Source organism: Terrapene carolina, unplaced genomic scaffold (genome assembly GCF_002925995.2).
Source record: "Terrapene carolina triunguis isolate 2854851 unplaced genomic scaffold, T_m_triunguis-2.0 Scaffold17, whole genome shotgun sequence".
Lineage (NCBI taxonomy): Eukaryota > Metazoa > Chordata > Testudines > Emydidae > Terrapene > Terrapene triunguis.
Window position 1 is genome coordinate 7,227,297 of NW_020664368.1, and position 26,671 is coordinate 7,253,967.

Genomic DNA, 26,671 nt, shown 5'->3' on the forward strand with positions numbered 1-26,671 from the left:
GTCAATCTGCTTGCCCATCAGTGATAAGTATAACATGGCTCTCAGGTTTCACACACTTTGATATATTTGTTTTGCTGTTTTTGATAAATGGCAAACTTCATCCATTGGCAGCTCCCTTAGTGTTACTCCCTTCTTTCTAACATGACCTCTCTTGGAGTGAGCTTGAGCAAGCATATGACCATCTACCTCCTGTGTCCTTCCCGACCCTAAAGGAGCCTCCTTGCCTTATATCAGGTGACCAACTTTTGCTTCTGACAGTGCAGTCTTATGATTTGCTTCCAGTCCTTCAGTGGCCCATGGAATACTCCCTCTCCCTATCTTACCTAAGATTAGCATTGTGGGCAGACAAATGAAGCATCTTTCTCTGAAATCCCATCTGGCCATATTTGAATATGCAACAAGGAGGGAGATGGAATTTTTTCTAGGGCAGCAGTAGCATAAACTATTTCTGCTTAGATTTTTAATGTGCGTGTCAGGGGTTGGGGGGAGCAGAGAAAGGAAAGGCCGGTTTCCTGGGTCACCTTTTCTCTGTTTATGTGGCATGCCCTCTTTTTTGTAGATATGCACATCCAACACACTGTGCTGCTTGGCCTGCTCTGTGCACTGGATCAGCATGGTAAGATTGTTCTTTTGGGTGTAAATTTGACTACTTTTCCTTCACACAAAATGACTGTTACCCCTTTACGCTCTGCACATAAGATGGATGTTTGGGCCCTCTATAAGTTAAGTGCCCATTTTGACAATGTAAACTTCCAAAAAAAGTGGCACAAAAAAAAAAAAGAAATGCTAAGAATGTCTGACTTTAATTAATCCCCCACCCCCCACCGTACTAGGTTTCCCCTCTTCCTTTTAAAGAGTTTTGCTGCTGCAAAACTAAATACTCAATTAAGACAGAAACATTTAAATAAAATGCAACTACAGTGCAGCTGTGATTCCAGAGACCATGGTCCACAACTGGCACAGTCAGCCAATTTTCACCAATTGGGAAATTGAGGGACATTCTGTTGTCAAGGAGCTTGCAATATTTCAGTAATGAGGCTGTAGGTAGTGCTGCAGTTAGTGCTACTAATGACCCTTTAAAAAGTTTTTTATCAGTTCAGCCATTGACATTGGAAGATATTGGTTCAGTAGAAGTATATCCCTTCCAATATTTTGTCTTATTTTTCATATTATTGCTTGGTATATCCATGAATTGAGTTGTTAATGCCTGTTCTATACAAACCTGAAAATAGCAATGTGATCTGGTATTCTTCTTCTTCAGTCAACTAGATGAGAATGTTTACTGTGAAGAAGTTTCACCCATAAAAACATATATTACCTGTTTCAGAGTAGCAGCCATGTTAGTATGTATTCACAAAAAGAACAGGAGTACTTGTGGCACCTTAGAGACTAACAACTTTATTTGAGCATAAGCTTTCATGGGCTACAGCCCACTTCTTCAGATGCATAGAATGGAACATATAGTAAGGAGATATATATAATACAGAACATGAAAGGGTGCAAGTAGCCATACCAACTCTAAGAGGCTAATTAATTAAGATGAGCTATAATCAGCAGGAGAAAAAAAACTTTTGTAGTGATAACCAGAGAGGTTGAAGTGTTCTCCTACTGGTTTTTGAATGTTATGATTCCTGCTGGCACGTGATGGCATATATCACATTGGTAGATGTGCAGGTGAACGAGCCCCTGATGGTGTGGCTGATGGTGTGGCTGATGTGATTAGGCCCTATGATGGTGTCACTTGAATAGATATATGGACAGAGTTGGCAACGGGCTTTGTTGCAAGGATAGGTTCCTGGGTTAGTGTTTTTGTTGTGTGGTGTGTGGTTGTTGGTGAGTATTTGCTTCAGGCTGGCCATTCAAAAACCAGTAGGAGAACACTTCAACCTCTCTGGTCACTCAGTAACAGACATAAAGGTGGCAATTTTGCAACAGAAAAGCATCAAAAACAGACTCCAACGAGAAACGGCTGAACTTGAATTAATATGCAAACTAGATACCGTTAAATTAGGCTTGAATAGAGACTGGGAATGGCTGAGTCATTACACAGATTGAATCTATTTCCCCATGTTAAGTATCCTCACACCTCTTGTCAACTGTTTGAAATGGGCCATCTTGATTATCACTACAAAAGTTTTTTTTTCTCCTGTTGATTATAGCTCATCTTAATTAATTAGCCTCTTAGAGTTGATATGGTTACTTCCACCTTTTCATGTTCTGTATGTATATATATATCTCCTTACTATATGTTCCATTCTATGCATCTGAAGAAGTGGGCTGTAGCCCACGAAAGCTTATGCTCAAATAAATGTGTTAGTCTCTAAGGTGTCACAAGTACTCTTGTTCTTTTTATATTACCTGAATAAGCCGGGTTATGATTTGATCTGATGCAGATATTGCTGATGTTCAACTTAGAAATGAGAGAACTGCAAATGCAGGTGCAACTGAATTAAAGTATCAGAGGGGTAGCCATGTTAGTCTGTAGCCACAAAAACAATGAGGAGCCCGGTGGCACCTTAAAGACTAACAGATTTATTTTGGCATAAGCTTTCGTAGGTAAAAACCCACTTCTTCATATGCATGGAGTCATCTGTTGTAAATAAATAAATAAAACTGCTCATCTTTAAGGTGCCACCGGACTCCCCGTTGTTTTAACTGAATTCGGTAGTTTCACCAAATGCAAGCATTCAGTTCTATCTATTGGGTGTAATAGAACCATAATGATCTGACGTTTGAAGGCTGGTTGCAGGGTGATTTCAGGTTTCAAATTATATTTGGTAGATTAGCAATCAGAAATTGACCGCTTACATTTCTGACAGCACATTTTGGATGGCGAGAGCAGGGGGACTGCAGGTATAATTGAGCTACATTGACAGAGCTGCTTGCCGAAACCTGTGTAGCCCCTTCACCCTGCCTTCTTGGCTTTAGCCAGGGCTATTAGTGCCTATTGATTCCTTTCTAAAGCAATACATTTCACCAAATTCATCCCAACACAAGAAAACAGGAAAACACAGAAAGCACATTTATTGTACATTTTACTGTTGTCCCAACTCAGTGAACCATTAAAAATGAAGTGAATCACTGAACAAAAGTGAGCTAAACAACAAAAACCTGAAATCAGTAAAAATATGTTGAGACTAGCAGCTTTTATTTCACTTAAAAAGAAAAGCTACTTCTTCTGTGATGTCCATGACTATGGACAAATAATTTTTCTGATATTTTTTCACTTTCTCCTTATCTCCTGACCTTAACATGTGGATGGCTTAGGTCTTTAGGACTGTCTCCAAGGCATAGTGTGGGAGAGCTGGTTCATTTTTATGAAGATAAGCCTCTCCATAGTGCTGTTAGACAGATAAATCCTTTGGTTAGTGACAATGGCCCTGATAGACCAAAAAACCATTTGTGTTCACTCTAAGTGGCTGACCTTTATTTCCAGGGGGAAAAAAAAGGGGGGGGGGATTCCCAGCTGTAATATCAGTGGCACAAAAGAAATAAGAAATTCCAATCGATCTAATGAGTTGAAGGGAACCACTGCATCTGTGGTGCCATTTTGTAAAAAAAATCTCCACAGCATCAAATATATATATATATATAAACTACACAGCATCAAATATGTAAATATATATTCGCACTGACTACGAGCAAATTTAGCACAGTTTAGCACAAAGCTGAAAAGGGAGCTAATTTACTAAGGACTTGGGTCTGAACTGAAAGCCATGAGTGTAACCCCAAAAGATGAAACAACCTGTGCATTTGAGGGGTTAACTGTAGTTACCATATCAATATGGGATTGAATCTGCTCTGGTGTACTCTTGTATCCAAAGGACTGTTAGGAGCATTACAATATGCATGTGTTATACACCTGTGGCTCAAATATTCTCAAACAAATAGGAAAGGATTTTTTCTAATCAGAGGCCCTATCACCTCCAGTGCTCAGAATATTGTGCAGTTACTCGAAATGCACCATATGTTGCACAGGGGGAAAATGTGCTGTCTGTTAGCATCGAGAAGCTGAGCAGAACAACTTAACCCTGGTTTGCTGGGAGTTATAAGTGGAGGGAAAAGGATCTTAGTAATTACAAGTATAATCAAGAGAAGATAAGGTCTCAAAGTTGCCTGAACATAGGGTATTCCATGGTAACACAGGAGGTCAGAAAATTACCTTATGTATATCTCCTCAGGATGTCATAAATGAACTCAAGATAACAAAATTGAATAATGGCATAGGAGCCAGAGTCCAGAACAATGGTGCCAGGGAAGAAAGGTTAAAATCACTGTCTGGGTGATATGAATAAAAAGTAATAACAAAAATACTAACCCAATCAGTAAAGCAGAATATAATTGTGGAAATGATCTTACCCTTCTTCACTAGAGGCCAGTTCATCTCTTGCTATCCCAGGGCCAGATTCTACTACCCTTGCTAAACACTGAGGAATACCTTACTTCAAGAGAAATCACACGGATCTGCAGCAGATTTTTATGGTACAGCTCTCCAAGTAAAGCATCATTGGTTTTGAGCAAGAGTGGCAGAATTAGGGCCTGAACAACTTGCAATGAGCCTTACCCTAATCATTGATGGATACGCATGCTAAAGTAATCACATCCTCTATAAAAGGAAAATCAATCGGGTATTAGAGACTGGGGGACAGTCAGAATCCTCAGACATTGAGGTAATGAATCAGAATTAGAGCTGGTAGAAAAATGGAACACAGCTTTCACAATCCTTTTCTGGAAAATGTATCCCTTTTTTGAAATGTTTGACCAGCTTTCACATTTTTCATGCTCAGCAACTCCACTGCAACCTGGGGTAAAACTTGTGACAGCTCCTAGCAGGTTTGGACTCTGCATCTCCCATATATATGCAACACACCCATTTTGTTGGGAAATGATACCTCTTTCCACTTGCAACCCCTACAAAATGTCCATGGGTGCTTTTCCACCACGCTTTTTCACACTGCGCTGCCCACTAACAAACAGCAGACTTATTTGACATTGCCCCATTCATTGCACTGCAGGAAAAAATGCTGCATAACATTTTGGATTCAGCTTTCACTTCTTTGATGATTGCCCTCTGCCTTAGTGTGTGCCACACTTTTAGTGGGAGGATAAATAATAAACAATATTTTATCATTTATAACATACTTTACTTATATATTGCACCTAGTACTACCATCTTTGTTCATGCTGAGTAGTACCTTATGTGAGTGCTCCCATAGACTTCACAGAGGACTACTCTGAGTACTGTAAATTGTAATTTTCATCCACAGATCTCAAACTGCTTTTCAAAGGTAAGTATCATTATCTTTATTGTGGATGTGAGGAAACTAACACACAGAGAGCTTAAGTGATTTGTCTACTTTCAGTAATATCAGTGACTTCCTCAATGTTAAGTTAGAAGCGGAGAAAGGAAATAGAACTCAGATCTCCTGACTGCATGTCATATGTCTTATCCACCAGCTGCTCCTGACACACCAGATTTGGGACATGTCATCTAAAATATGCATGACTATATAAGTGTGTGTGTAGGGGGTGGGGGTACAGGACGGTATAATAGAGTGAGTTATGGATAGCACATGGGCACTACTATAATTGCTTATATATAAATAACTGAAATAGACATAGGTTTAAGCCCTGCTGAAGGCTTGAATTTCCTTTCTTTTGTGGATTTTAGTCAGACCCTTGCAGCATGTTGAACAGAATTGTTGGTAGTCTAATTTGCTAGAATTATTGCTAAAGTTCCTCATGAAACAAAGAGCCAAACAGAAATATCTGGGGAGAGGAACAACAGCCAGAAGGTGAGACAAAGACAGAACAAGAGAAGTAATCTCAGTTGGCAGGTCCAGCCAGCCACAACAGAGTGATAGTATAGAAATTTGTTGAGAGATATTTTCAGGACACCCCTGTCCGCACAGAAAACAGGGTATGCATTATGCAGTTCAAAGCACAAGATTCGCTGTTACTGCTGCTGGCAAATGTCTATGCATGGCAGCAATGGATTGCCCCTAGTGTCATTTATATTTCTATCTCAACAATAGCCAACCATCTTTATACACTTAAAATCTGCAGTGAGGACAGGATTGCTTTTTAAAAACATTGTTGCTAGCAGTATTTTTCATGTGAGATTAATAAATCCCACATTCCAGTGTCTGACACCAAAATATAACCCTCTGTTTGACATGACTATGACAGCCTTCGGGGAAAAAGAAAAAGGTCTTTTCAGAAGGCTACATGTGGAAACTGTATGCAAGTAAACTGAGAGGACTGGGGAGAAGGATGCATACCTGATTTTCAGTAGTGAAGAATGTGCATGTGCAACTGTGAAAAATACCAGAAAGTTGTGTGCCCACAAAATGGGACTTGGGCCTATTTTGACGGCTTTCAGTATCATATGTATCCATTTTGTGCACTTTCAGACTTTTCTAATAATAGCACATGCAGATTGAGTGGCCCTGGGAGGAGTGATTTAACAACAACTCCCAAGTGGCTGTGTGGTCAGCAACTATAAAATAAAAGCACAGCAGCTGACAAGGGCAAATTCTCAATGCTTCTGGCCTGTATTGAGAAAGAGAGAGCAAATCTGTGAGGAGGGAGAGAGCACAGAGAGTGGATCCCTTCTGATAAATTGAAAAACCTACAGAAGTAGGGAAATAAATGTTACACCCAACTCTGTAATGCAATGGGAAAATGTACAAATGCTAACAGAAGGGCTTTAACAATGAGAACCTCTGCCCATCTCAAAGAACCACGTGTCAGTAACCTAAATGAAGAATAGAAACATAATCTGAAATGAAACAAGACCAGGCAAATGATAACCAACTAAAAAAGGAATAAAAATGACAAGAAAATGCTTGCACATAAGGAAGGCAAGAAGGTCAATTCTGTCTTCTCAATCTCTTTTTTGCAAGCTGGCTGGGCTTTTCTATAATTGTCTAGGAGCATGTCCTTCCTTATGTAAGCACTGAAATATGCTGCACTCACATGGAGGTTTCAGGGGCAGGGAGAAATTCTACACATGGTACAATCCAGATGGATCCCAATTGTGTTCCAGAGATCGTAAATCATAGCAGAATTTGGCCATGTACATTATATTCAGGGTATGGGAGTTATGCACATGCACATTCTTCGCTACTGAAAATTAGGTTTATTTAGATTTATCCAGTCCATTAAGACATCTTTTATAAATAAAAAGAAAAGCAGCGCTAGTTTGTTTTTAGGGCTCTTATTTCTTCAATTACAACATGTACAGCTTACTCTTTACCCATAAAGTCTTCCGGAGAATATGCTCCCTCTAAGCAGGGGCGGCTCTATGTTTTTTGCCGCCCCAAGCACGGCTGTCAGGAGGCTTCGGTGCCACGCCTGCGGGCGGTCCGCTGGTCACGTGCATTCGGCGGCGTTTCTGCGGGTGATCTGCCGGTCCCGCGCCTTCGGCGTACCTGCCGCCGAATTGCTGCTGAAGCCGCGGGACCGGCGGACCTCCCGCAGGCATGCCGCCGAAGGCTGCCTGACTGCCGCCCTCACAGCAACCAGCACACCGCCCCCCACGGCTTGCTGCCCCAGGCACGCGCTTGCTGCGCTAGTGCCTGGAGCGCCCCTGACCAGCACGCCACCCCCCACGGCTTGCCGCCCCAGGCATGCGCTTGCTGCGCTGGTGCCTGGAGCCGCCCCTGCTTCTAAGATTTTTCTTGTGCTTTTAAAAAGTTCCCTCTAGCGCTATTTCTATTATCTTCAGTATGCTGAACTGAAAATTGTGTTTTGGGACCCTGGCACTTGTTTTTATTTTGATTATTTGTTTCATCTTTATGTTTTTTATAATGCTGTACATACAATAGCATATGGTATGCTTACTCCCAGAATCACTCATATTTCCCTCTGTATAAAGTGTCATAATATCTTCTAAAAATTGTTTTGCTGTTAATAGGGGGAAGCTCGTGTTAACTTATGGTTTAGAATATTACTTTAGTTTGCCAGATGTTGGCTCAGTTACAAGACAGGTTAATAAATCAAAAGATGTGTGTTTGGTTTATTGTTTGACCCAATGGCACTCTCAAAATACCCATACCTACTATGGCATTCTCTGTATTTGACATTTTACCTTTACATTTTTCAATATCTAGCGAGAAAACTTGGCCCTATTGAAGTCAATGACAAATCTGCTATTTATTTCAATAGGACCAAGATTTTATCCCTAGTGTAAACAAGGCTTGTAACCAGACGAATTGCTTCCAGACCAATCATCTTTCACAGCCAGTGAAACAGCAGCCTGCAAATTAGCTGCTTCCACACACAATAGTCTAAGGGTCCACTGATACTTGGAAAATGACCCATTGTTGACAATCCTTGTCAGCTGTCACCCTCGATTGTTCATCAACCCATGGTGAAAACTGTTTGTCTGACAGAGAAGACAGGGCTAACCCATTTTGAATTTTGCAATGCAAAGGAGGCCTGTAAACCAGCTTAACCAGACTTGAGGAATCTCCCCAGTTGAGGAAATCTCCAGACAGTATAGAGGCAGAATAGCCTAGCCAAATGTCTGCAGTTTGGGAAATTTATCTAAGTAAAGCTTATGAATGAATTTTATAAAATTGCTGCATCACTGAAGGTCTCACTGTATACTGAATCAGCCATTTGTGTCACATACCCCCCAGACCTGGGCTAGGGACATTCTACAGAAACAAATAAGATCATTAACCTGACTGGTCTTCAATTCAAAGAGCTACATGCTAGAACGATGAGAAGGCTGCAGCTTAAGAGAAATCAGTTCTTCTCAGGTTGTCTGCAAGGTGTGGGGTTGCAACAATGGAAATGACTCAGCAGAAAAGAAGGGACAAAGATAAAAGATATTAGAATTGCTGTTAAAGAGGGACATGCTCACTGAGCTAAGATGGAGTCTTATGACTGGTGGGCCTAAACAAGCTAAGGACAACTTGTTGCAGGAGTTAGAAGAGAGTCCATGATGACAAGACTGAGCCATGGGAGTGGGGGTGAGGAGAGGGAACCTGAAGGCACTGACTGAAACACAAATAACACTCAAGAATGATGAGGACTCTAAGGGATGGAATTGCATGCAGGTGTTTATTGTTTTTTGACTAAGAATTGTGCGACTTTGGGGCTTTGCCTTTGAGTAAAATATGATTGGTTTAGAAATTCCTCTGCAAAGTCTGTGGGTTACTTACTTCAACATTCATGTGCCCGTGACGGGTTAAAATATAAACTGGAGTACCCATGAAGGTGGAGTTCTGGGGACGGTATGATTGAGTGACTGGGGTATCTTAGGGGATAAGCACAGATCCTAGTTGCCAGGATCTGAGTAGAATGAAAGCTAAGGTCAAAAGGCATCAACTCCTCAAAACTTGCCAGAGGGGAAGGGAGCATTGGGACGGGGCCAGTGGAGGGCTACTGGGTCCAGGCTTGCATGGGGCCAGTGACCACTAACCTCCACATAACAGGTACAGTGGATCAGCAGATGTTACTCCAGATGTAAGTCTGCAGTAATGGCTGCACCGACATAGTATTCTATACACCAAGATTTCTATTATTGTTTGTCTTCTATCACTTTTTATCATTTACATTTATACAAGATATATTTATGAGGGAAGGAGTTTATCCCTTTGTGATTATTGGCTTTCCAAATTGTTTTCTCGGGGCACTGTTGTAAGAATCTATTAGCTGCTCCACAGTTAATGTGCCACTTACTGTCTGTTAAACAGATTTTCTATTATCTTCTATCCTTTGCCAAAAATAAGAAACAAAAAAACACAGAGGGAAAAATAAAAGTTTCTCTTATGTCCAAATGCTATTCTCCAGGTTCCTGGAAATGTCATTTAATTTTCTGTGCTTAACATGGTGACTACCCAGGAGCCTGGTAAGCCTGGCAGCCTTGGCAGGTATTCATGACAGCTTGTCAAGCCTGAGGCAACTGCACACAGTCTTTCCTCCCCATAATTAATAATTAATTATTAGCCATTATTTTTTAATGACTGGTTCTTTTGAATTCACCGGTATTTATTTTACACCATTTGTTTTGTTGTTTGTTTTTTTTTTAAATAAGAAAGGCAAGCAGTGTGCATTCTTTCAAACAAAACACAAACTAGCTTACTGCCTTCATAGAGGAAATAATGCACAGGTTTATATACTTACAGACCTACATACACACATCCATATGTGGTATGCACACCTATATATACATAGGGAATCTAGCCCTTATTTCCAAACACAAGTAACTTGAGCACCTTTTTGCAAGCCCATAGAATTAAACACAGTCTAAATCACATCATTTAAGTTGTCTACTATTTTACAAAAACAGAACCACAACAGCAGTGTTGTTTCTTAGGCTATGCCTACACTTGAATCGCTACAGAGGTAACGCTGCAGCTGCACTGCTGTAGTGCTTCAGTGTAGACCCCCACTACAGTCAGGGCCGGCTCCAGCATTTCTGCCGCCCCAAGCAAAAAAAAAAAAAAAAAGCCACAATCGGTGGCGGCAGGTCCTTCGCTCCTAGAGGGAGTGAGGGACCTGCCGCCCCCGAATTGCTGCTGGTGCCACCCCTCTCCCTTGGCCGCCCCAAGCACCTGCTTTTTAAGCTGGTGCCTGGAGCCGGCCCTGACTACAGTGACAGGAGGGGTTCTCTCATCACTATACTTAATCCTGAGAGGAGGTAACTAGGTTGACGGAAGAATTCTTCTGTCAACCTAGTGTTGTCTATACCAGGGTAGGTTGGTTCAAGTATATTGCTCAGGGGTGTGCATTTTTCACACCCCTGAGCGATGTAACTGGGTCAACTTAACTCTTTAGTATAGACCTGGCCTTAGTGATTTGGAATAACATTCTCAGGAAGTGTAAAGAAGTCACTGTCCAGAATGCTGTCGTGTGATCGGTATGAACTTCCTCCTCAGAGACATCACAAGGACTAGTAGAAAGCTGGCTTAGGTCGGAGAGAAGAAAAGGTTGATGGAATCATTTTAATAAATGTGAATCATAAACATTATTTGTACCAGACATGTGCTCCATTTAATCACAGTCACCAGTTATAATGACAGTAGGTTAAATAATACTCACTTGATGCAGAGAAGCTGGAGTACTTTTTCCGCATGTTGACAATTGGATAAACACACACACACACACCTTAGAGCTTTCACATAGCTGTCTGCTCTTCCACCACAAAGTGAGGCTTCGTGGTTGTATTTATGAAATGGGGCCCAGATCCTGCAAACACTTAGCATATGAGTAACTTTACACATCTAGGGCTACTCACATGACTAACATGCATGTTGCAGGAATAGACTCAAAGGGTTTTATTCTCTTCTAGGCTGGAGCTCTGTTTGGCACAGGAGGATGGGGCAATGTCAACAAGCTGGTTCCAGTCCCCTGATTCCCAGGGCCATCCCTAGCCCCATCTGGAACTGAAGCTGCTTCTGGGCAGCTCTGACTTCTGCCACTGGCAAAGTGAAGCTCTGATATGCCCTCTTCTCACTCTCTGTGTGCTCCCCTCCTATCTCCTTTACCTAATGTGGGGGATAGAAATACAGGGCCCAGATGAAGCATATGTGTTCCAGAGAGAGGTCCCCTCCATCAAGGGAATTTTCTTCTGGGCATTTGCACATGAATTGTGGCCCAAGGCAACAAGGAAAAACTGAACTACAAGTGTGCCTGATAAAGAATAATATTCCCCAAGATGGACTCACCTAAGCAAATTACGTGTGTTGAAACGTCTGCAGGATTGAGACCTAACAAGGGACATCTCAGGATAGAAGTAGAGGGATCCAATCCGATATAAGTGGGCTTGGCAGAATTCAATTTTTAATGTTTTTTATATAATTTTGAAAGATAATATCAGTTTGTCAGCATTTTCTTCTATTTTTATTCATTTCAGCTTTCACAGTTAAGAGAAATTAGTGACAATAGATTTTGAGATTAAAATATGTAAAGCTTTTCTAGCTGTTAAAAGATAAATTGTTAACATCACATGTCAAAATATACAAAGTAACTGTCCTGAAATCAAATTCCAATAAGTTATTGAGCAGCATGTTTCTTACTTTGCCTATCTGTATATTACAATTGCTATTGATAGAAATAATTTTTGTTCAAATGTGTGGCTACAGTGAAATTAACATTATTGATAAAAATATGATCCTTCCAAGCCTAGATGTATATATATTTTATAGGGCTGTTGATTAATCACAGTTAACTTATGTGATTAACGTGAAAAATTAATCATGACAAAAAATTAATCGCGATTAATTGCACTGTTAAACAATAGAATACCAATTGAAATGTATTAAATATTTTGGATGTTTTTCTACATTTTCAAATATATTGATTTCTATTACAACACAGAATAAAAAGTGTACAGTGCTCACTTTATATTATTATTTTTGATTACAAATATTTGTACTGTAAAAATGATAAACAAAATAAATGGTATTTTTCAATTCACCTCATACAAGTACTGTAGTGCAATGCAATCTCTTTATTGTGAAAGTTTAACTTACAAATGATTTTTTTGTTACATAACTGCACTCAAAAACAAAACAATGTAAAACTTTAGAGCCCACAAGTCCACTCAGTCCTACTTTTTGTTCAGCCAATCGGTAAGACAAACAAGTTTGTTTACATTTACAGGAGATACTGCTGCCTGTTTCTTATTTACAATGTCATCTGAAAGTGAGAACAGGCGTCCACATGGCACTTTTGTAGCTGGCATTGCAAGGTATTTACATGCCAGATATGCTACACATTCAAATGCCCCTTCATGCTTTGGCCACCATTCCAGAGGACAAGCTTCCATGCTGATGATGCTCGTAAAAAAAATAATGCATTAATTAAATTTGTGACTGAACTCCTTGGGGGAGAATTGTATGTCTCCTGTTCTGTTTCACCCACATTCTGCCATATATTTCATGTTATAGCAATCTCAGATAATGACCCAGTACATGTTCATTTTAAGAACAATTTCACAGCAGATTTGAAAAAACGCAAAGAAGTTACCAATGTGAGATTTCTAAAAATAGCTACAGCACTCAATCCAAATGCTGTCCAAAATCTGAGAGGGACGAGGTGTGGAGCATGCCTTTAGAAATCTTAAAAGAGCAACACACAGAGGCGGAAACTACAGAACCCGAATCATCAAATAAGAAAATCAACCTTGTGCTGGTGGCATCTGACTCAGATGATGAAAATGAACATATGTCAGTCTGCTCTGCTTTGGATCATTGTCAAGCAAAATCCGTCATCAAGGTGTTTGAAGCATGAGGGGACATATGAATCTTTAGCACATCTGGCATGTAAATATCTTGTGACCCCCCCACCTACAACCGTGCCATGTTCTCACTTTCAGGTGTCATTGTAAACAAGAATCAGGCAGCATTATCTCCTGCAAATTGCAACCAAACTTCTTTGTCTGAGCCATTAGCGGAAGTAGGACTGAGTGGACTTGTAGGGTCTAAAGGTTTAAAAAAAATTATTTTTGAATAGTTATTTTTTGTATATAATTCTACATTTGTAAGATCAACTTTCATGATAAAGAGATTGCACTACAGTACTTGTATTAGGTGAATTGAAAAATACTATTTCTTTTGTTTTTTACACTGCAAATATTTGTAATAAAAAATATATATAAAGCACTGTACGCGTATTCTGTGTTGTAAATGAAATCAATATATTTGAAAATGTAGAAAACATCCAAAAATATTTAAATAAATGATATTCTATTATTGTTTAACAGTGCAATTAATCGCATGATTAATCATGATTAATCTTTAATCGCTTGGCAGCCCTAATATTTTACATACATGTATGCATTTACCCCTCTAAAAAGATATTATAAACTGACAACATAAACATCAACTATCCATTACTGTCCCTGACCTAGCCATCATAAATTGATTTATTTCTCATGTGTCAGAGCAATGGTGTTTTATGAGGACTGAATCTGAAGATGTGGCATAGTTTAGAGCAGGCATCGGCAACCTTTGGCATGCATCCCATCAGGGAAATCCGCAGGCGGGCCGGGATTGTTTGTTTACCTGCAGCATACACGGGTTCAGCCGATCTCAGCTCCCACTGGCTGCGGTTCACCGTTCCAGGCCAATAGGAGCTGTGGGAAGCGGTGCGGGCTGAGGAATGTGCTGGCTGCTGCTTCCCACAGCCCCCGTTGGCCTGGAGCGGTGAACCGCGGCCAGGGGGAGCTACGATCGGCCGAACCTGCGGATGCAGCAGGTAAACAAACCGTCCTGACCTGACAGCGGATTTCCCTGACGGGCCGCATGCCAAAGGTTGCTGATCCCTGGTTTAGAGGTTTCATTGGCAGGAGTTTGAGAAGATTATATTATTCACGCATGACAAAATCAAAGATGAGTTATGCATCTCACCCCAAATACCTGCTAATTCCAACTTTCTACCATGACATCATGAGTTCTATGAAACGGATTCATAGATTCATAGATTCTAGGACTGGAAGGGACCTCGAGAGGTCATCGAGTCCAGTCCCCTGCCCGCATGGCAGGACCAAATACTGTCTAGACCATCCCTGATAGACATTTATCTAACCTACTCTTAAATATCTCCAGAGATGGAGATTCCACAACCTCCCTAGGCAATTTATTCCAGTGTTTAACCACCCTGACAGTTAAGAACTTTTTCCTAATGTCCAACCTAGACCTCCCTTGCTGCAGTTTAAGCCCATTGCTTCTTGTTCTATCCTCAGAGGCTAAGGTGAACAAGTTTTCTCCCTCCTCCTTATGACACCCTTTTAGATACCTGAAAACTGCTATCATGTCCCCTCTCAGTCTTCTCTTTTCCAAACTAAACAAACCCAATTCTTTCAGCCTTGCTTCATAGGTCATGTTCTCAAGACCTTTAATCATTCTTGTTGCTCTTCTCTGGACCCTTTCCAATTTCTCCACATCTTTCTTGAAATGCGGTGCCCAGAACTGGACACAATACTCCAGCTGAGGCCTAACCAGAGCAGAGTAGAGCGGAAGAATGACTTCTCGTGTCTTGCTCACAACATACCTGTTAATACATCCCAGAATCACGTTTGCTTTTTTTGCAACAGCATCACACTGTTGACTCATATTTAGCTTGTGGTCCACTATAACCCCTAGATCCCTTTCTGCTGTACTCCTTCCTAGACAGTCTCTTCCCATTCTGTATGTGTGAAACTGATTTTTTCTTCCTAAGTGGAGCACTTTGCATTTGTCTTTGTTAAACTTCATCCTGTTTAACTCAGACCATTTCTCCAATTTGTCCAGATCATTTTGAATTATGACCCTGTCCTCCAAAGCAGTTGCAATCCCTCCCAGTTTGGTATCATCCGCAAACTTAATAATCGTACTTTCTATACCAATATCTAAGTCGTTAATGAAGATATTGAACAGAGCCGGTCCCAAAACAGACCCCTGCGGAACCCCACTCGTTATGCCTTTCCAGCAGGATTGGGAACCATTAATAACAACTCTCTGAGTACGGTTATCCAGCCAGTTATGCACCCACCTTATAGTAGCCCCATCTAAATTGTATTTGCCTAGTTTGTCGATAAGAATATCATGCGAGACCGTATCAAATGCCTTACTAAAGTCTAGGTATACCACATCCACAGCTTCTCCCTTATCCACAAGACTCGTTATCCTATCGAAGAAAGCTATCAGATTGGTTTGACATGATTTGTTCTTTACAAATCCATGCTGGCTGTTCCCTATCACCTTACCACCTTCCAAGTGTTTGCAGATGATTTCCTTAATTACTTGCTCCATTATCTTCCCTGGCACAGAAGTTAAACTAACTGGTCTGTAGTTTCCTGGGTTGTTTTTATTTCCCTTTTTATAGATGGGCACTATATTTGCCCTTTTCCAGTCTTCTGGAATCTCTCCCGTCTCCCATGATTTTCCAAAGATAATAGCTAGAGGCTCAGATACCTCCTCTATTAGCTCCTTGAGTATTCTAGGATGCATTTCATCAGGCCCTGGTGACTTGCAGGCATCTAACTTTTCTAAGTGATTTTTAACTTGTTCTTTTTTTATTTTATCTGCTAAACCTACCCCCTTCCCATTAGCATTCACTAGGATAGGCATTCCTTCAGACTTCTCGGTGAAGACCGAAACAAAGAAGTCATTAAGCATCTCTGCCATTTCCAAGTTTCCTGTTACTGTTTCTCCCTCTTCACTAAGCAGTGGGCCTACCCTGTCTTTGGTCTTCCTCTTGCTTCTAATGTATTGATAAAAAGTCTTCTTGTTCCCCTTTATTCCCTTAGCTAGTTTGAGCTCATTTTGTGCCTTTGCCTTTCTAATCTTGCCCCTGCATTCCTGTGTTGTTTGCCTATATTCATCCTTTGTAACCTGTCCTAGTTTCCATTTTTTATATGACTCCTTTTTATTTTTTAGATCATGCAAGATCTCGTGGTTAAGCCAAGGTGGTCTTTTGCCACATTTTCTATCTTTCCTAACCAGCGGAATAGCTTGCTTTTGGGCCCTTAATAGTGTCCCTTTGAAAAACTGCCAGCTCTCCTCAGTTGTTTTTCCCCTCAGTCTTGATTCCCATGGGACCTTACCTATCAGCTCTCTGAGCTTACCAAAATCCGCCTTCCTGAAATCCATTGTCTCTATTTTGCTGTTCTCCCTTCTACCCTTCCTTAGAATTGCAAACTCTATGATTTCATGATCACTTTCACCCAAGCTGCCTTCTACTTTCAAATTCTCAACGAGTTCCTCCCTATTTGTTAAAATCAAGTCTAGAACAGCTTCACCCCTAGTAGCTTTTTCAACCTTCTGAAATAAAAAGTTGTCTGCAATGCAGTCCAAGAATTTGTTGGATAGTCTGTGCCCCGCTGTGTTATTTTCCCAACATATATCCGGATGTTACAGAAAATCTATTTTAGAAGTTTTTAGAGATCTAAAAAAGTGGTATTATTTTCAATATATTACAAAATTACAAATTATTTTCAGTGCAAAACACTGCTATGTAAGGCTATGTCTAGACTTGGAGGTGTGTGTGTGGGGGGGGGGGCAGAGAGGAGATTCCCAGTTCATGTAGATGTACTTGTGTTAGATCTCATTAAGCTAGCAAATTAAGAATAGTAGCATAGCCCCAGCAGGATAGGTATGTACTTGGGGTGGTTAGTCCATGCTGACCCCTTACTCCTGCCTATGCTAACCGTGGCTGCACTACTATTTTTATCATGCTAACTCAATGGGAACTTCCACGAGTATGTTAACATGAGCTGGGAATCACAATCCTAGCTCCAAGTACTGACACAGCATGTAGCACTAGGGCATGTTTGAGCTCGGGCTCATAGTAGGGTATACGTGGAAAATGTTGGTATAAGAAAAGCAATCTCACCTCATGCATTGTCGCAAGTGTGACAAATTCACAACCTTTATATAGGCACAACTGCTAATATGCTTGTGTTATAACCATTTGGAAATGTTTTAAGGTCTAGTGAAATTATTTCATTCTGTTTTTACCATTCTTTGAAAAAAACCTAGCCAGTGTTACCGGAAAGCAATTAATAAGGGATTAAAGGTGAAGGTGAACTTTCTCTTTGTTCCTGCTTTATGCATGTGAAGGCTGCTGTCTTCAACTAAAATAATAAATCTAATGTTGCAACCTTAAAAAAAATCAAATATCGCAAGAGTGAGTAAATGCATCCCAGGTACCAGCATTAACAGTCATATCCATCCCAAAACTGCTCAGCTTTCATCTAATATATTGCTCCAGGACAGAAGTGGCAATGTATTGCCAATATTTTAACAAAGGACTTCTACAAATATATTCCCTAAAACCTGTGAAAAATTCTGTATGATAACCAGAGGTACAAGTGCTTGTAAGGAAGATGGGTAATGAATCGAAAGATCTATTTTTGATTGTTTGTTTTGCTATTGTTATGGAAGACAACACCACATAGCCTTCCAAATCATTTTTCTCAGTGTGTGTGAGCAAATTTTGACTGTTGGGAAAATATGTTGTGTTTTTGTTAATTTTAGGTTATTCAAGGTTGTGTGTTAAAGACATCTTGGAGAGGGAGTTGTGCAAGAAGAAGAAGAGTTTGCTGTCTAACTTGGGCTCTGATTGCAGTAAATTTTTGAGGGAGAGTTACTCTTTGGGAACTGGGGGTTGGTATTGGGCTGAGATTCCTGGTCTGCATACTATTTGGTCATCTCAAGTTCTGAGTGCGATACATCTGTAAATAAAGCAAATTATACTTGGAATATACCCAGACTGTGTCACTGATTTCTCTTCCATTAAAAAGTTATCCTGCAAGCCCCTGTTATCTGTTCCCCCCGATTGAATTACAGTACTGGTGTTGAAAGAGAGGGCAACACTACTCAAACAAAAATCCTTTCTGAGATGCATAACAAAAGAACATGGTAAGACTTTGCTGGAAAAAATTACACTTGGTCCTTAAAATTATGCCAAGTATCATGATAGTATAACACTGTATTCAACTTGTGTACTTTAATATTCTGGGTCTATGAAGAATTTGTAGAGCAATGTCAGGAGTATCCTTTTGGAATTTTACTTTTTAAAATACTTTATACTCAGTGTAATGTGTTCCATTCCAAAAGGGGGAGGAAAAAAAGCAGCTTTTACAAGAACATTTTAATGATCCAAAAAAGTAAATAGTATCTGGCAAGACTAATTAAGTAAGCAGTATTAAAAGAGGGAATATATTCCACTGGAGGCAGGGAAACAACCCTCCCCTTTTATTTGTTCACACTGGATTTTAAACAAGGGATTGCCAGCGTGCAATAGGGTATGTTAGTTAATCTAATAGGTCTTTTTTAGCTCTAATGTTGTTGAATTCCCCTCCCCGAAAATGACCTTTTCTCAATTATAAATTAATATAAAGATCCAAATAGTGCACTATGGAGGATAAAAGTCTTGAATTCTTTTCTTTGTGACACATGTAATATTAAAGAAACATAATGGAATTCTGCAGAAAGAAAATCTGTAAAGTTTTCATGGTTATGAGAGGTCAGCTGTTTGCCAAAGTAGTTTGTGTCTGTTTTTTTCAGGTCTTAAACCAGTGAAAAAGTATATGTACAATAGTCAAGAAAGAATATCTCCAGAGGATCAGATAGCTACATATCCTTGATAATTGAAATCAAGTACTTTTCTTCATTTGCTACTCAATAACCTTTGAAACCCAGGAACAAATCAAGGAGAGGTTGAAGGCTATAAAACAGCTCTTGAATATTACATTTATGCATGGGGAAAAGTGCCTAGTTACAGTGCAATGGGCTTATGCTCAAGTAAATTTGTTAGTCTGTAAGGTGCCACAAGTACTCCTGTTCTTTTTGGGGAAAAGAATGATACTTATTCAGGTGCACCATTTGGATCTAATTTTCAAAATGAAATTTGCTCAATTATATGTGCAAAATTGTACACTCATTGTATGTGTTATTTATACTCTTATACTCCCCACTGCTTGGCCTGACATAACCAAAGTTGTCTTTAAACTGTCCCAATGGTCATCTAATTTGTAATCCAGAAGGTTTAGTGCAACTTCAAGTCCTCACCACACCCTATCAATGGTTGGGGACTAGCTTAAGCTGCCAATATCCTATAGAACCATTTTTCATGAGAGTACTGAGAGGTACAATATTGCCAACTCCAAACATTAAATTATCATGAGATTGACTTATAAATAATGAGATTTAAATTTTAAAAAAAAGGTCGGGTTCTTTTTATTTGTTTTCAGATTCTGAGTTTTAGGGTACACTCACTTCATATTTTCTAGCTTTTCTCAAGCTTTGTCTAGCAAGGGCTAAACATTCACTTTGACTTTTTTTTAAATGAAAGCTAAAATTGTCATATAACCACATTAATCCAGGAGGTGTAGATTAAAGAAAAAGGACCAAATATTGCATGACTTGTGATAAAATTGTAAGAGTTGTCGACTTTACAAATCTCCGAATTTATAGAAGACATAATGGCCTAGCACTTCCATCCTGCTGAATGGAAGTCAAAGACAAATTTGTTCTAAACACAGCCAAATTTCTGGCCTGCCAAACTAGCCTCCTGACAACCAGCATTGGACCCATGCCAATGCTATGACGGTTAAAACAAAACAAACAAACAAAACAGCTCCCTGACCAGATCTACAGGGTGCAGACAGGAAGGCAAAACCCACTAAAGGAGCATGCCATCTTTGCTTTGTGAGAAAAAAAAACATCTTTCCCAGTGACAAATGACATTCATCTCTGCCCTCGGCACATCCAGAAGTCCAAGAGAACAACAATCTCCAACTGAAACCTAACTATTTAGGGAGGGAGAGTGGGCAACGCAAAATGATACTAACTAAAGCAGCTTTGCTTAGGAGGAAGAATATAAGGTGTTGTGGGGACAATTGCAATATGGGCCAATCAAGCCCTTAGTTGCCTGCAAATGGCTCAGTCAGCAACAGGAAAGAAGGAGTCCAAGACTGCAGTCTGCCACTCAACCAATCACTCCTCTTCCATGGGTGTGGCTTCATATGGAGGCTAGAGTGCCACATATCCGGGAGTGGGGGAAGAAAAGAAAGAAGGATTCTATCCCAGTAGCTCAAACTGGGAGGAGTGTCCATAACCCTGCTGGCTGAGACTAAGCTTTACTGGTTAGTGGAGTAGGCATTTTTGTTATTTCAAACAGAAATAAAAAGAGAGAATATGAAACGGAAGGTGTTGGTACAGGCCCCAGTTCTACAAAAGCAAGCAATAGGGTAACAGTGACAGCAATGAGCCAATACAGGACAGACCGGTAAGTGTGTTAGCAACAACAAACTAGCAGGTGCAATATTAATGGAAGACACAAGGGGACCCAGAACTTTGTGTGTCATGCCATCAATTCTCAGACTTGCAGAGGATATTGACCATAAATAAATAATTGTTCCATTCTGCTTTTGATTAAAATGTTAGTAAAGACACAGAAATACATGTGCAGAATCTAAAATCTCACCAGGACTGAGAAAAATCCATAAAAGAGGTCAAGGAAGGTTTCCCCACTGCTCAGTCTTCCTCAGATTAATACCTATGCCCGAGAAGATAGAATTTCAGAAGGATAAGGTGTTTGAAAGAAGGTATTGTAACTCACTGTACCCACATTGCTATACATACTTGTGCTACACACATTATTATACATACAGAGAGCTTGTCTTTCTCAAGCATGATATTAATATTCATGGGAAAGGGAAATCAAAAAGAAAATCTGAAGTGAACTAAATAGCAGTACATGTATTAAAAACAATTTCAGAAATCAGGAGTAGGACATAATGCCACTAAACATGGACAAACCAGTTTCTGCGCAACATTTGAATTGAACCCAGCAGAATGCTTTTTTGAAAATTGAGACAAACTTATTTTCATAATTCTTTATATTTTCTCATACCTTTGCATTTGCTGGTTCCCACTTCTCAAGCTGGGTGCTAGGTTTCTGTGTTTGGTCAGTTTAGTACACAACTATAGATAGATAGATAGATAGATGTAAAACTTCTTTTTGTGTCAACTTCAAAAAAACTGATCTTTATACTAAAAATATTATGTTTATAAAAGGGTATTCATACAAGATTAATATCATTCTGCATAGAGTACTTAACTGATATGTAAATTAAAAAAAAAATCAGTTTACTGAATTACTATTTACCTTTTAAATGTGCCCATCTGCCTAGCATCTGGTGGCTCACTTATTAGGAAAAATCTGAGTAACATCCAATGATTGAATATTGAGGTATAAATGGTTTTAGGCTTTCCTTATTTAAAGAAAAGGTACAAACACACATTCATACCTAGGTAGGGTATATGAACTGAACTGAACCCATTTTATCCTTGCATATTGAGCATATATTTTTTTCTAAACTAATCAAAACTTAACGGAGGCTTATTTTGTTTGTTTTGGCTGAGTGAAAAAATGTCAGGCTTTCTAAAAGGTGATGAAATAGATGATACTTTCCTAAAAAAAAAAAAAAACCCTGTTACATTGATTTGAAGATAAATTTCTTTTTGATACCCTTTTTAGTGGACTCCTAGCAAAATGCAATGTATGGGAAGAAAGGTATCATCAAGAACAGGGGAAAACTAAAGGTTGTCCTAAAATGCAGTATCACTGGTCATTTGTTTCAATGAACACACAAAAAATGCCTCCTCTGCCTTTCCAATGATCTTAGGAAAGAGAGAAAAAGATCATGTATACTGTGCAGCTGAGTTGGAATTTCTACTCTTCCTTCTTCATATGTAAGATGTTTGGAAGATATAAATGTGGACATGACTACAGCCTAACTGCAAATTGCAGACTGCCACTCAGTGATTTCAGTCTGCTCTATGGTATCTCCCTTTAAACCAACAAGCATGGGAATGGGACAGTGATGGAGGTTCCCCCTGCCCTCCAGAGTGTGAGTTAGAGATGGCTATTATAGCCTACAGTACTGGCCACTGGTCAAGCTTTGTGACCCGGGATGAAGAGAATTCCCCCCACAGTTCCTTGTGAAATTACTACTGCCCAGCCCAACTAATTAGAGAGACTGATTATATGGACTAGGCGGTAGCTCAATGGGCAGTGGACTGGAATTGTAGCAGTGGTTTGCTTGGCATGGGGAAATTGGATTAAAGCTAAAGGAGATTCTACTGGTGAGTAGAGGAAAGGAAGGAGAATTATGAGCAACTTTCACTTCGGGAAAGAGGTCAACAAGCACAAGAGTGACAGCTAAACTAGAGACAGAGTTGATGGTTATTTTGGAGACGAGAAGGTCAAAAATACAGATTAGGCATCTGAAAGGAGGAGGGCTGAGAATTTGCAGAGCTAGGAGAAGACAGAATAATCCATGAAAATAGAGAAGAGATGTGGATCATTACAGATTTGCTCAGATATGAACCAGATCCTTCTTGATTTAAAAAAATCTTTTAGTATTTCATAGATTGCTTCTTCCTTGTATTCATCTATTCATCCTCCTCTTTTTTTCTTTCTTTCTAAAGAAGGCAGAATTCTTCTCCAACAACTAACAACTACCCTGCTCCTGTCAAAATAACAAAAGACACATTAGTGATAATCTTCAAAATCAAGGTAGTCATGAGGCAGTCAGAATGACTGACAATTTTACATAAAAGAGGATAACTTTTCCATTCATTGACAGTGTTTTTCTTCACTACCACACTACTATATCCATTGTATACTTAAATTAAAATGAGAGGAAAAAACATGTTGAAGTGTTTTTGTCATAAATGTTTTCCTGTTATCACCTAATCTATTTGTGATATCTAGTTTTGTTTTAGCTTTGTATTATTTTAATTGGACAAGGACTGAATTGGGCTTTTGTAATATATACAGTCTGTAGTCACCACGGTGCTTTATTTCTTGAACAAATTACTGATTTTACTTCTTTAGAAGATATGATTCATGTGTCCTGAAGACACTGCTCCTTGTACACTAATTATTATATGCCTCTACTTTGAGTTTTCTGTATATCTTTTCAATGTTTGAAGCAGTGATATGGATTTTCAAGCAGAACTACTAAGAATTTAAAAAGTGTGAAATTCAATGAGCAAAGTTGTGGCTTTTTCTCTCTGGAAATACCAAAAGTAAAATTTGCCAATATTTCTTCATAAATGTAATGTTCTGTGGGTACTGGAGAATTCTTTACCAGTTCAATAAAGATGAAGGGAAACATTTGTCTATGGTGATTTTATATCTGTTTTTGTTTTATTCCAAAAACATTGTTAATTTACAGTTATGGCTGCTCAACTGCACATCCTATCAACACGATCACCAAAAATCCAGGAAAAAAATCAATATCAACCACACAATTTGCACATCCATTTCTGCACGGTTACACTCACATACCCAACCTGAATGTACATTTCTTACAGATGTATGTGTTGGGGTGAAATCTTTAAAATGGTACTTTTAAATTGAAAACATGAAGTTGGAGTTCAGTTTCTTCACATGAGTGAGTATGTGAGGAAATGGATGTGTGTAGTATTGCTAACCCAAGTTGTTAAAAATTCATAAATATGCCCAGTCAGGGGATTGGCTGTGTGCTCCGGGTAGGCAGTATCACCTCATGGTGAGAGTCCAAAAATCTGTTTCCCTGGCATTCATGTCTTGAGGTAGTGTCACCCACTGGCAAGAGTCCAAAGACTGCTTTGCCTAGTGGCAATAGCTCAGGGTAGTATCACCCAATGGTGAGGGGTTGAGCACTTTCCACTGCCTGAGGTGGACAGCAGCCAGTCTGTCCCTGTTTATCAACTGGCTCTCCTTCCTCCTCTGATGTTGCTGAAGTCATCTGTGGTTGGCTAGATTCTTCCATCCCAGATGTTTCTAAATGCATCCTGTCAAAGAAGTCAGTGATGCTACAAAGACAAGCCACCTCCTCCTGCAGCTCTCTTACATGTTTCTTGAGGGATTCCAACACTTCTCACACTGGGTAGTTCCCCATGTCTGGCTTTTGTTGGCAGGAACATGCATGCTGCATTCCCAGCAAGTCAAGACCAGGGCCTGGATCAGGATGCCTGTCTAGTGGAGATCTCCAGAGGTGCAGGCAGGAGACCTAGCAGTATTGTTGGTGATACTGTTTTCTTCCTTGGCAGTTTCTTCCTTGGGGATAGCTGCAAGTTAAGGAAAGGAAAAAAAACCCATGAACTCTACTTCCCTGACTTCCTCTGTTAGCAAACTCAACCTGCTAAATCCCTTAGACTCCCACCTGCTTTCATCTCATCAGCCACATGTCAATATTATTCAGAGCTGAACCAGCGATGCTCTATTGTCCAATATTGCATGACCCAGATAGATAAAAGTGGGGGCTCTGTGCCATTGGAAAGGGAGATATCCAACTTCCTTGTCATACTTGGCACTCACTTCTCACTCCCTCAAGCCAATATGACACAATTTTGGGTTTAGAAATTGTTGCTCTTTCTAAAAGGTTTTTATGGATTCCTTTAAGCCCCCTACTGTTGCTCTCATGGGGGCAGATTCAATATTGCCAAGCTCCAAAGTTAAAAAAATAATAATCAAACCTCAACTATTCATGAGATTGACCACAAAATCACACACTGGTCACTGTGGAGGATGAGGGACAAAGCATGTAGTGTGTGAGTTTAGCAAACCCTTACTTACATGAGCAATCCTTACTTACATTATTATGTTGATATATTATGTATTTGTATTGTATTGCAGTAGTGCTTAGGGCCCCCAACTGGGTATCAGAGATCCTTTCTGGCAGGAGCTGTACAAACTCATAGCAAAAAGATGGTTCCTGCTCCAAAGAGATTACCTATTAAGGACATTGGGGCTACTCAAATGTAGAAAGGTTTCTTGGAATGAGCCCAACATTTGAATATCAGTGTATATAGGTGATCCATAAACTTACTGTACTGCATTATTATTATAGCCCCAATTACACTTAATATGATTTTAATCTTATTTCGGCAACATACATGCTATAGCAACTTCCTCTTGGTTATTGCACTTTCTGCTTGTGTTCAGTTTCTTGTACATGTGTAATTGTACCCAATTTATGATCTTTCTTAGACATGAATAGTAAACATAATGGGCTTTTTATGTCTGATACATTATTCAAACTCTCTGATAACTTCATAATTGCAGGAGGACATGATTGAGGTCATTTTCCCAAATCAGACACATGTAACCTAATAAATAAATAAATAAATAGAGCTTCTTACACCAACCTCAGACCAAGAAATAAAAAGAGCCAGAGGAAATTACCATCAATGATTAAAATATATTCACAGCTCTACCATTAAGAATACTTTCAAAGACATTATTATTAATCACAGCATTTCTGAAATCCAGATATTTTCAGTCATTTTAAATGTAGATAGACAGACAAGAAAGAAATACAAACAACATCAAACGTGGCATCAATGGGTTCTATTAACCAGTACATTAGACATCAAGCAATAGCCTTTGTAGAGCAAAAATTGCCTATTTTTTGGTTTTTAAACACCTGTTCAAAAGCACTGATTAATAATAACAGAACAATGACATCTTAATGAAGGGTATAACTTAATGAGCTCTTACAAAAGATACAAAGTTCTGTTTATACAAAAAGTTTTTGTTTTAGTTTTTCTAAATTTACTTATTTGTTCTAACATAAAATGACGGCTCCGCATTACTGTTGATAGATTAACACAGAGGTTAATAGTGGGAACTGCCTGTATACATGGTCTTCATTAACACCATATAATTAAAATGAGATTCCTTGAGCTTGACTTGTCAGACAAGATCTTATCTAGATGAATGGTTTTCCTTGCTTTGATTGCTTGAATGATTCTGAGAGTCATTTGACACTTGGCAGCTTACATTATGACATGTTATCAACCAAGCAGTGCAAAGAAAAATTAATTATTTCAGAGAAGAAATACATGATAAAAATATTTTAAAATGTAACAATAGCAGTGTTGGCTCTGAGAAAAAAATTACAAAGCAGAGACGAGTCCAGTGAAGAAGAACATCTTCAGAGAACTTGCAACAAGGTTACCAATCAGTGAACACAGCTGTCAACTATCAATCCCCTGCAGGAACATTATTTTGAGAAAGTTAAAACAATTAATCAAATGTATTCATTGTACTCCTCCCCATAAATTATCATAACCACTTTTTCCGTTAATACCATTGTCTTGGGGCTATTTCTTGACATACTTTCACTCAAGGGCAGTCAGAAGATAAATTTCATGTTGAGAAGTATCCGAGG